The sequence below is a fragment of the Salmo salar genome, chromosome 16, assembly GCF_965601325.2.
Source record: "Salmo salar chromosome 16, fSalSal1, whole genome shotgun sequence".
NCBI classification, from domain to species: Eukaryota; Metazoa; Chordata; class Actinopteri; order Salmoniformes; family Salmonidae; genus Salmo; species Salmo salar.
The window spans coordinates 10,275,451-10,283,841 of NC_138306.1; the positions used below are offsets into that span (position 1 = coordinate 10,275,451).

Genomic DNA, 8,391 nt, shown 5'->3' on the forward strand with positions numbered 1-8,391 from the left:
AGCCTCCAGTGATAATCCATGGCCCAGAGCCTCCAGTGATGATCCATGGCACAAAGCCTCCAGTGATGATCCATGGCGCGGAACCTGTAGTGATTGTCTCTGATTGGGAACCATACTTAGGCAGCCCTTTTCCCTCCTTGAGTTGTGGGGTCTTATTTTTGTACTGCTTTGTAAAGCCTGCAAGACGTGACGGTCGTTTTTCCTTGTTTATTATTTTGTTTAAGTGTTCAGAGTTAAAATAAATATCAAGATGAACACATACCACGCTGCACCTTGGTCTACTCCTTTTGACGATCGTTACAGTTGCCTTATTTCCTTCCATTTACGAGTTTAGTCAATGTAGTAAGTGTCTTTTGTTTGGAGTGCTCCTGTCAATGTTGGGCAAGGACAAGCATCTGATTATACATAGAAGTAGGCCTATAGGCTACCTGGTCTGCGCACAAATGTAGGCATATAAATGTGTCAATTTGGGGATCTGATAGTATTTCTGATTGGCTTAAAACACCACCACTAATGAGTTGTGGAGCTTCTCAAAGTAATGTTTTCTTAATCTCAGACAGCAAGCAAACAAAGTCTGTTTTTGCATCTATTGAGAACGACAATAGTTCGTTAATTTATTTGATAAATCTTTCCAGCTCTCTCCCTTTCTATAAATATAATGCTCTGATCCAGTGGAAACGTCATAAAATAGGCCTATCCGATTACCTTTTATCTCTTGCGCAAATAGCCTACAGCTGTGTTTGTCCCGATCTCACTGACATTGGCAACTCTGAGGGCCCAGAATATTTTATACAATGGCCAGACCCAAGTTGATTGTTGATACAATGTTTCAAGTTCGTTGGCTTTGTGTATACTATTTTTACATAGTTGTCAATGGCCATAGAAGTGTCTTTTTCGTTTGTATCATTTTAATTTAGATAGAATTTTGATTAACCACATGACACTGATTTTGAGATACAAGGATGTTATTAGAAATTAAATAAAACCGTGCATATGAAAACCATAACTGGCATAGTTGGGTAGATGGGTAGAAATTGTAAGATAAATTGGCATTCCACATGAGAAAGGTTGCCGACTCCTCGTGTAGCCTGTTACAGGCAACTTCAGGAGAGTAATGGCAGAATCTGCAAAAGCCAGCAGGAATGAGAGGAGTATGGTCAGGTTAAGGTTTTTTTCTTCCTGTTATCTTGATCTCTGGCTCCCTCTTGAGTAATCTGTGCCTTATTTAATCAAACCCTGTGCTTGAAGCATCAGACAAGCTCAATACATATAGTTGATTTTATTAAAACACATAGGGTGTGTCTATATGTGACCCACCACCTGGATTCGGTCCTACATTTACATTTTTTTACATTAAATAAAAGTATAGACTCAGAGCTAGAAGATGGTATATCATTCACTGCAGTTGAGGGACAATGGGAAAGTAATTCTGCTTTGAAAGTTTATAAACTTGTAATGCCACTTTTGAGAAAAAGGCCCTTAGATGTTTTGGTACACCTACTGGAGAGCTCTTCTTTGTCTACAGCCATTCAGCATCATTCACACCCTCTTAAGCCTTAGCCCCACACATCTCTGTAAGGATTCACATGAGGCCATGTGCTAAACAGAGTGAGTAGTGTAGTAAACAACCAAATATTTCAAGACTCAAAGTGGTAAAAGTAGTAGCCTACAATAAGGAAAAAAAATCCAAGTAAAAATACCCTTTATCTAGTCCTTAGTTTATATCCTAATCTGACTTTGGTGCAGGTCATGTTGTTCTTCATATTACCGTCTCTGGTAAACACACACTATATACAATCAAATCTAAGTTTATTTGTCGCATGCACAGAAGGTGTAAATGGTACTGTGAAATGGTTACTTGCATAAACAATATCAAAAACAGAAAATGTGCAGATATAATTATTAGATGATGCTTACCCAGACACACTGGTCTAAATTGATGGGTCATGTGAAAGAAATGCTGTAACCACCCCCCTGCCACATCTAGCTAAGTGGATGGGTCACTATTGTCTAGACATGTACACATGTTCATGAAACACATTAGATAGCCGTAATCACCCCCCAGACACACCTGGCTAACTTGATGGGTTATGCAATCATCTGGCCAAGTGGAGTCTTGATTAGACATGTAGCTAGCTAACTAGCTAAACAATAAACCGGAATAATCGCAACTCATACAATTACCACCAATACAAGCATTGTCATACCTGTAGTATGAATCTGCAGGTAGCTAAAGCTAACCAACTAGGTTCAATGTTAGCTAGCCAACATCGGGCTATAACTAGCAATGCAAATGAGTTCTGATTAGAATAATATTACTACACAGGTCATACATGTAATATTAGCTAGCGAGCCAGTAAGCTAACGTTCGCTAGCGAACTAACAGTACACTTTAACTTTCAATGAAAATTACTTTCTGACAAAATTAACATATAATTTCATATATCAAACATGTGATATCTGAAAATATTGCTAGACTCTTACCAGTATACATGGATGAACGCCTCACAGCAGACTTGAACCATTTAACTCTGTTTTGTTTGTAGCTACATCTTGTTTGGCCAGTGTTGAGTCAAGTCACTCCGGTTCACACTGACCGTGGCGTGTGGAGAAAGTAGCCCATCACAACTTTTTCCAACTGATCTGTCGATAGCGCCTGCTAAATTCAGGGCATCAATGTTGTTGAGATAATTAGCTAAACTTTTGTAGTTCTCAATGGAAAACGTTATATCTTTCAAAAACGCCACAGTATGAAAGACTATCAACTCATACTGAGCAACTTACGTTATACAGGAGCATGCTACATGGCAGACCAATCCAAACTCATCTCCCAGCATGTCCAGCCCAACCATTATCTCAGCCAATCATGGCTAGCGGGAAGCTTCCTGCCTTTTTCCGTGGCTAAACCAACTAAACTTGTAATTAAACACATATATTCGTATTTACAGATGGAATACAAGTTTGTTATTAAGGCACATGAAAGTTCCCGTTCTAGAAGGCATTTCCACCAAAAATAACAAATGTTGATAAAAATGTAATAAAATGCCTCTCCTGTGAAGTAGTGAAGTGCCACATATGGCTTGCTTCCTGAAACAGGTCACATACACTACAGTTCAAAAGTTTGAGGTCACTTAGAAATGTCCTTGTTTTTGAAAGAAAAGCACATTTTTTTGTCCATTAAAATAACATTGTTAATGTTGGAATATCTACATAGGCATACAGAGGCCCATTATCAGCAGCCATCACTCCTATGTTCCAATGGCACGTTGTGTTAGCTAATCCAAGTTTATCATTTTGAAAGGCTAATTGATCATTAGAAAACCCTTTTGCAATTATTTAGCACAGCTGAAAACTGTTGTCCTAATTAAAGAAGCAATAAAACTGGCCTTCTTATGACTAGTTGAGTATCTGGAGCGTCAGCATTTGTGGGTTCGATTACAGGCTCAAAATGGCTAGAAACAAAGAACTTTCTTCTGAGACTCGTCAGTCTATTCTTGTTCTGAGAAATTAAGACTATTCCATGCGAGAAATCGCCAAGAAGCTGAAGATCTCGTACAACGCTGTGTACTACTCCCTTCATAGAACATTTCTAAGTGAACCCAAACTTTTGAACGGTAGTGTATATGGAAAAATATAGGTTTTCTATGTAGACCAATCGATTGGTTGAAAGAACAGACGACTTTCGGTCAACCAAGATTTTTTTTGATCGGGGACAGCCCTAATGTTGCCACGCTCAACGAGAACAGCCTAGGCAGCTGCCAACACCTCCAACATATTGACACATTTACACGGACATCAGCCCAGTATACCGGAGCAAGACAGAAACACAAAGAAACAACAACACAATGTCTGTGCTCTGCAGTCAAGCAGCACTTGGTAGCTGATTCTGACCAGGCCAAAGAAATTACAAGAGCGATAGGTAGGCTATGTTTATATTTTTTCCAATGCTAGTTACGGATATTATAGTTATTATGTTTAACATTGAATTTATTAACTACAAAAAGGTAAGATGTGTTTTTAATTCTGGTCCTGCTCTGCACACACAAACTTGTTAGCTAGCTCTGGTCCAACGTTAAGCAAAGTCTCAGAAGTTCAAGACATTAAAAGTTCCTCCATAGAAGCTGCTCCTCAGTAACTCTGTGGGCCCAATTCATATAATGCATGGCATAACTCTCTTGGTTGTGTCGAAGCTAGTCATAACAAGATGCCCAGCACTTCAAGCACAACCTCCTCCACCTCCTCTCGCTCTCTCCCCACCAGCAAAATGTTAGTTGCGGCCTATAGTTGTCTGTCCATCGCATATGTAAACAACTTTATAGCTTGCCCGCTCCATAGCGAGCTGCTCTATCCGTACTGGTGAAGTAATTTAATGTCGAGCTAATGTAAAAAAAAAAAATATTTCAGAGGTTTAAAAAGGAACAGAAAGTAAAGATAGAAACCAGTACTTTATTTTGCAGATCGGAACAGTGGAACGCAACTTAAAAATTAATGGTTCTGTTCAGAACAAAACGATTGGAAAATTATTTAGGTTTCAGCACCTCGTGAAAGTGCTTGAGCCACGTTACGAACTTCCCTTTTGCACACATTCAGCAAACAGTTATTACCCGCTCCGCTGTATATAAGCAAGCCAACGACTGGGAAAAATACACTTGAACGGCCCGCAAACTGGCAATTACTAGTGGGAAACTCGTCTATCATCCTGAGCACCCACCACTCCCACATGGAGACCTCTGACGTCACTTACTAAGGAAATGGCCTATATAACAGCATTTTCAGCAGTTAAATGCAACAACAAAACAATATAAAAATACATCTATTAACGTGTTTTTTTTAACTCTATAATTAGTTTACAAGCATGATAGCTGTACTTTTAGTTTATTGTTGACACAGCTTGTTGGCCATTAGCCAATCAGCGTTTCTCAATCAGTTTAAATCACATGAATGCATACCAACTGGTATTTACGACTTCACAACTGGTAAACTCGCACGTTCCATATGGTTACAAACGCAGCATCAGAGTGGAAACTTGAGAGGCCCAACACAACAATCTGGTCACAACGGACAATGCAAGGAACATTGAATGCTGAACATTGTGAAGTACATTTCATTTTCCCACTGTACCGAAACTGAACCGTGAACCCAATACTGCAATACGCACCGAACCGTGGATTTGGTGAACCTTTACACCCCTAGTCATTAGCAATTGGGTGCAGGTGAACAAACGGCTGACCCGCGCATCACTAACGTACACACAACCATCCATCCCATATGTGCTGACTGGAGTAACGCACAAACACAAACACAGACTGACACCCCTCCCTTATCACCCAACCGGGGTAACACTCTCCTCTGTCTATCCATGACTTTGACTCTCTTATCTCTCTTGTCTCCCTTTCCTAGATCCCTGATACAACGATAACCCAAAAGATGCATTCAATTTCTCCACCACCAGAGTGAGAGAGGCAGGAATGATATGGTCGGAGCTGTAAACTGAAAACACACCGGCGGATTAGCAGCATGTTTTTCGAAGGTTCCTCTTTAACGTCATATACTTTAAGTAAAGGCAGATGAAGCTAGTGCCAAGGCTTCTAATTGGCTGCTCAGTCTTTGGCCGGGGCACGTGTGGAAATTGAGAGAAGGTGCGAGAGGAGGGGTAATTAACTGTGTGTGTATGTGTGTGATTCAAGTGCGGTACAGTTTTTTCATGGAAAGCAGAAGTGGCCTGTCGGAAGACAGGAGGATTAAGTCTGGACATGGACAGCTTGGATTGTTTTATATCACAGGATTCCTTCCTTCCTTTCCTTGTCCATCATTGCTGTTTTGTTGCAATATCCCGCTATCTGTCCTACTTCTGACGGGAAGGTCATTTGAGCCCGTGCCAGCGGCAGTGTTCTCTCTCTCTTTTAAGTCAGTGTCTCTATAGAGCAGATAGTCTCTTTTCCAAGCAGTCTTGCAGAAGCTGGAAGATATGAAAGTTTCTAGCAGAGATGGGTCAAGTTCTGTCACACAACTGTCTGTGAAACACTGAAAAACCATGACATCTGAAAAAAATATTGGCCTAGTGGAATGATTTAACGATCACGCCTATTAACTTGCACTGTACTTTTGTTCTACTACATTGCAAAATCATTTCACACCTATAGTGCACCAGGATGTAGTCAACATCAGAGTGCTGATGGGAGCATGGTATTGAATACAAGCTGTAGCCTGCATAATATGACTCGTTGGTCTTGTCTCTGCTGAAGTTAGCGCTGGCTCCTATGTGCAGCAGAAACTTGGCAATGTCATAGTGAGCCACGTGCACAGCACACATCAGCGGTGTCCGCTCAAAGCCCAGCTTGGTCTCGACATCCAGGCCTGACACAGGAATTAGAAAGGTGAAACCAGGCCAAACAGAGTTTCAGCACTTAGTTATTTAACTGGGTTCAAAGAAGATCCCAAATCAGCAAAGTTGAAAACTTTGTCATGTACCGAACATTAGATTACAATTTTCCATCCACTACACCACTGATCACATAAGCCTCTATTTATTTGTAGGGATACTTGGGAACAGATTTCCACAATTAAATCACTTTGAGCTGATTTTCTGGGGATTTGACAGTATTTTAAGTCCAACAAGTAATTATTATTATTAAAAAATGTTGCTACGAAAACTTTGGGGGCCAAATAAAATCACATGCCTATTGGGGAACCCTGATGTTGTCACGCCCTGACCTGAGAGAGAGGGTTTGTATCTCTATGTGGTTAGGTCAAGGTGTGGGGTGGGCATTCTACGTTTTGTATTTCTTTGTGTTGGGCCGAGTATGGTTCCTAACCAGAGGCAGCTGTCTATCGTTGTCTCTGATTAGGAACCATACTTAGGCAGCCTTTTTTCCACCTGTGTTTGTGGGATCTTATTTTTGTATTGCTTTGTGTGCCTACAGAACGTGACGGTCGTATTTTCTTTGTTCATTACTTTTATCGTGTTCTGAGTAAATAAATCACGAGATGAACATATTCCACGCTGCACCTTGGTCGACTCCTTTTGACGATCGTGACAGATGTAGAATTTACAATAGTTCATTATCAAAACCTGCCATTTTCCAACAGCTGGTGAACAAGCTGGACATCTCCGGTGTTGATAGCTCTATCAAGGCACAAGGCGAGACCCAGATGCAGACACAGGAGGCAGATGGTTGGAGTCTTACAATGTTTATTAATCCAAAAAGGGGTCGGCAAGAGAATGGTCGTGTACAGGCAAAAGGTCAAAACAGTTCAGTCCAATAGGTACCAAAGGGCAGGCAGATTCAAGGTCAGGGCAAGCAGGATGATCAGGCAGGCTGGAGTAGTCCAAAGTAGTCCAAAGTCAGCATGCAGTGGTCAAAACTGGGAAGGCTAGCAAAAGAGAAAAGAAAAGAGGAGTACAGGGAAAAACATGCTGGTTGACTTGACTAAACATACAAGACGAACTGGCACAGAGAGACAGGGAATACAGGGATAAATGCACTGGGGAAAATAAGCGACACCTGGAGGGGGTGGAGACAATCACAGGAACAAGTGAAACAGATCAGGGCGTGACAGGCTCTTTTCAAGGTGGAGACGTTGTCTTCTGCTGCTTGGGTCACTGCATCTGTGCTCTGAAAATACAATAATGGTCTGTTAGACACAATGCTGTTATATTAAATGATGAGTACTTCACTGTGTTGTATTTTTAAAGGGATTGTTGTAGACAAAACAATTGTCGCCTCCTGCTGGATGGGATTTACCATCTTCCTCGCGCACGGGTACGATCCGTTACATTTTCTCATAACTAAACAACAAAACTACTAAAGATAAATTGTTGAATCAGCTGATATTCAATCGAGAGAACCTGCCTCGTTATTGTGGATTCAACAGAACTGGCAAATAGCTAGCTAGCTAGCTAACTAATTGATCTTAACAATGTAAGGTAGCTACAGTACCTAGCTCGCTAGATAGCAACCTTTAGCTGTCTCAAGCTCAAGACAGATGGCAGATATGCAATTCTTGAAGAAACAAATTGGAAATATGAATATGTTTCACCTCAATTAAGGGGTCCTTTTTGTACTTTGACGATCCAATGTCCCACTTGTCGTTGCTCCCGTCACTTTCATCTCCTGCAGGGAAGGCATATTGCACCTCGTTGGGCATGATGGCCTCGCTTATGGATCTTCTGTAAACAGGTGCAGTGCTATACGTAACACGGATGACAATGTAAGATCAGAGAGGAAGAGCAAGAGAGAGGCCCAACTCGGTGGGAAATCTGTCTCCCTCCTACAGGTGATGTTTTTTCACCTAGCAAGGTTGTCAATGAGTCGAATTTGGTCAACAACAAAATGTATGTGTTATTTGCTAAGTGAGGGTTATTTGATCTCGTAATGCTTAAGTTGTTAC

General features: G+C 41.0%; 1 pseudogene; it reads right to left on the reverse strand.

Annotated features, from left to right (window-relative positions):
* The window catches only part of LOC106573145 (ankyrin repeat, SAM and basic leucine zipper domain-containing protein 1-like), a 46,463-nt pseudogene extending 38,315 nt beyond the window's left edge, over positions 1–8,148 (reverse strand).
* Positions 8,149–8,391: the final 243 nt, after the last annotated feature.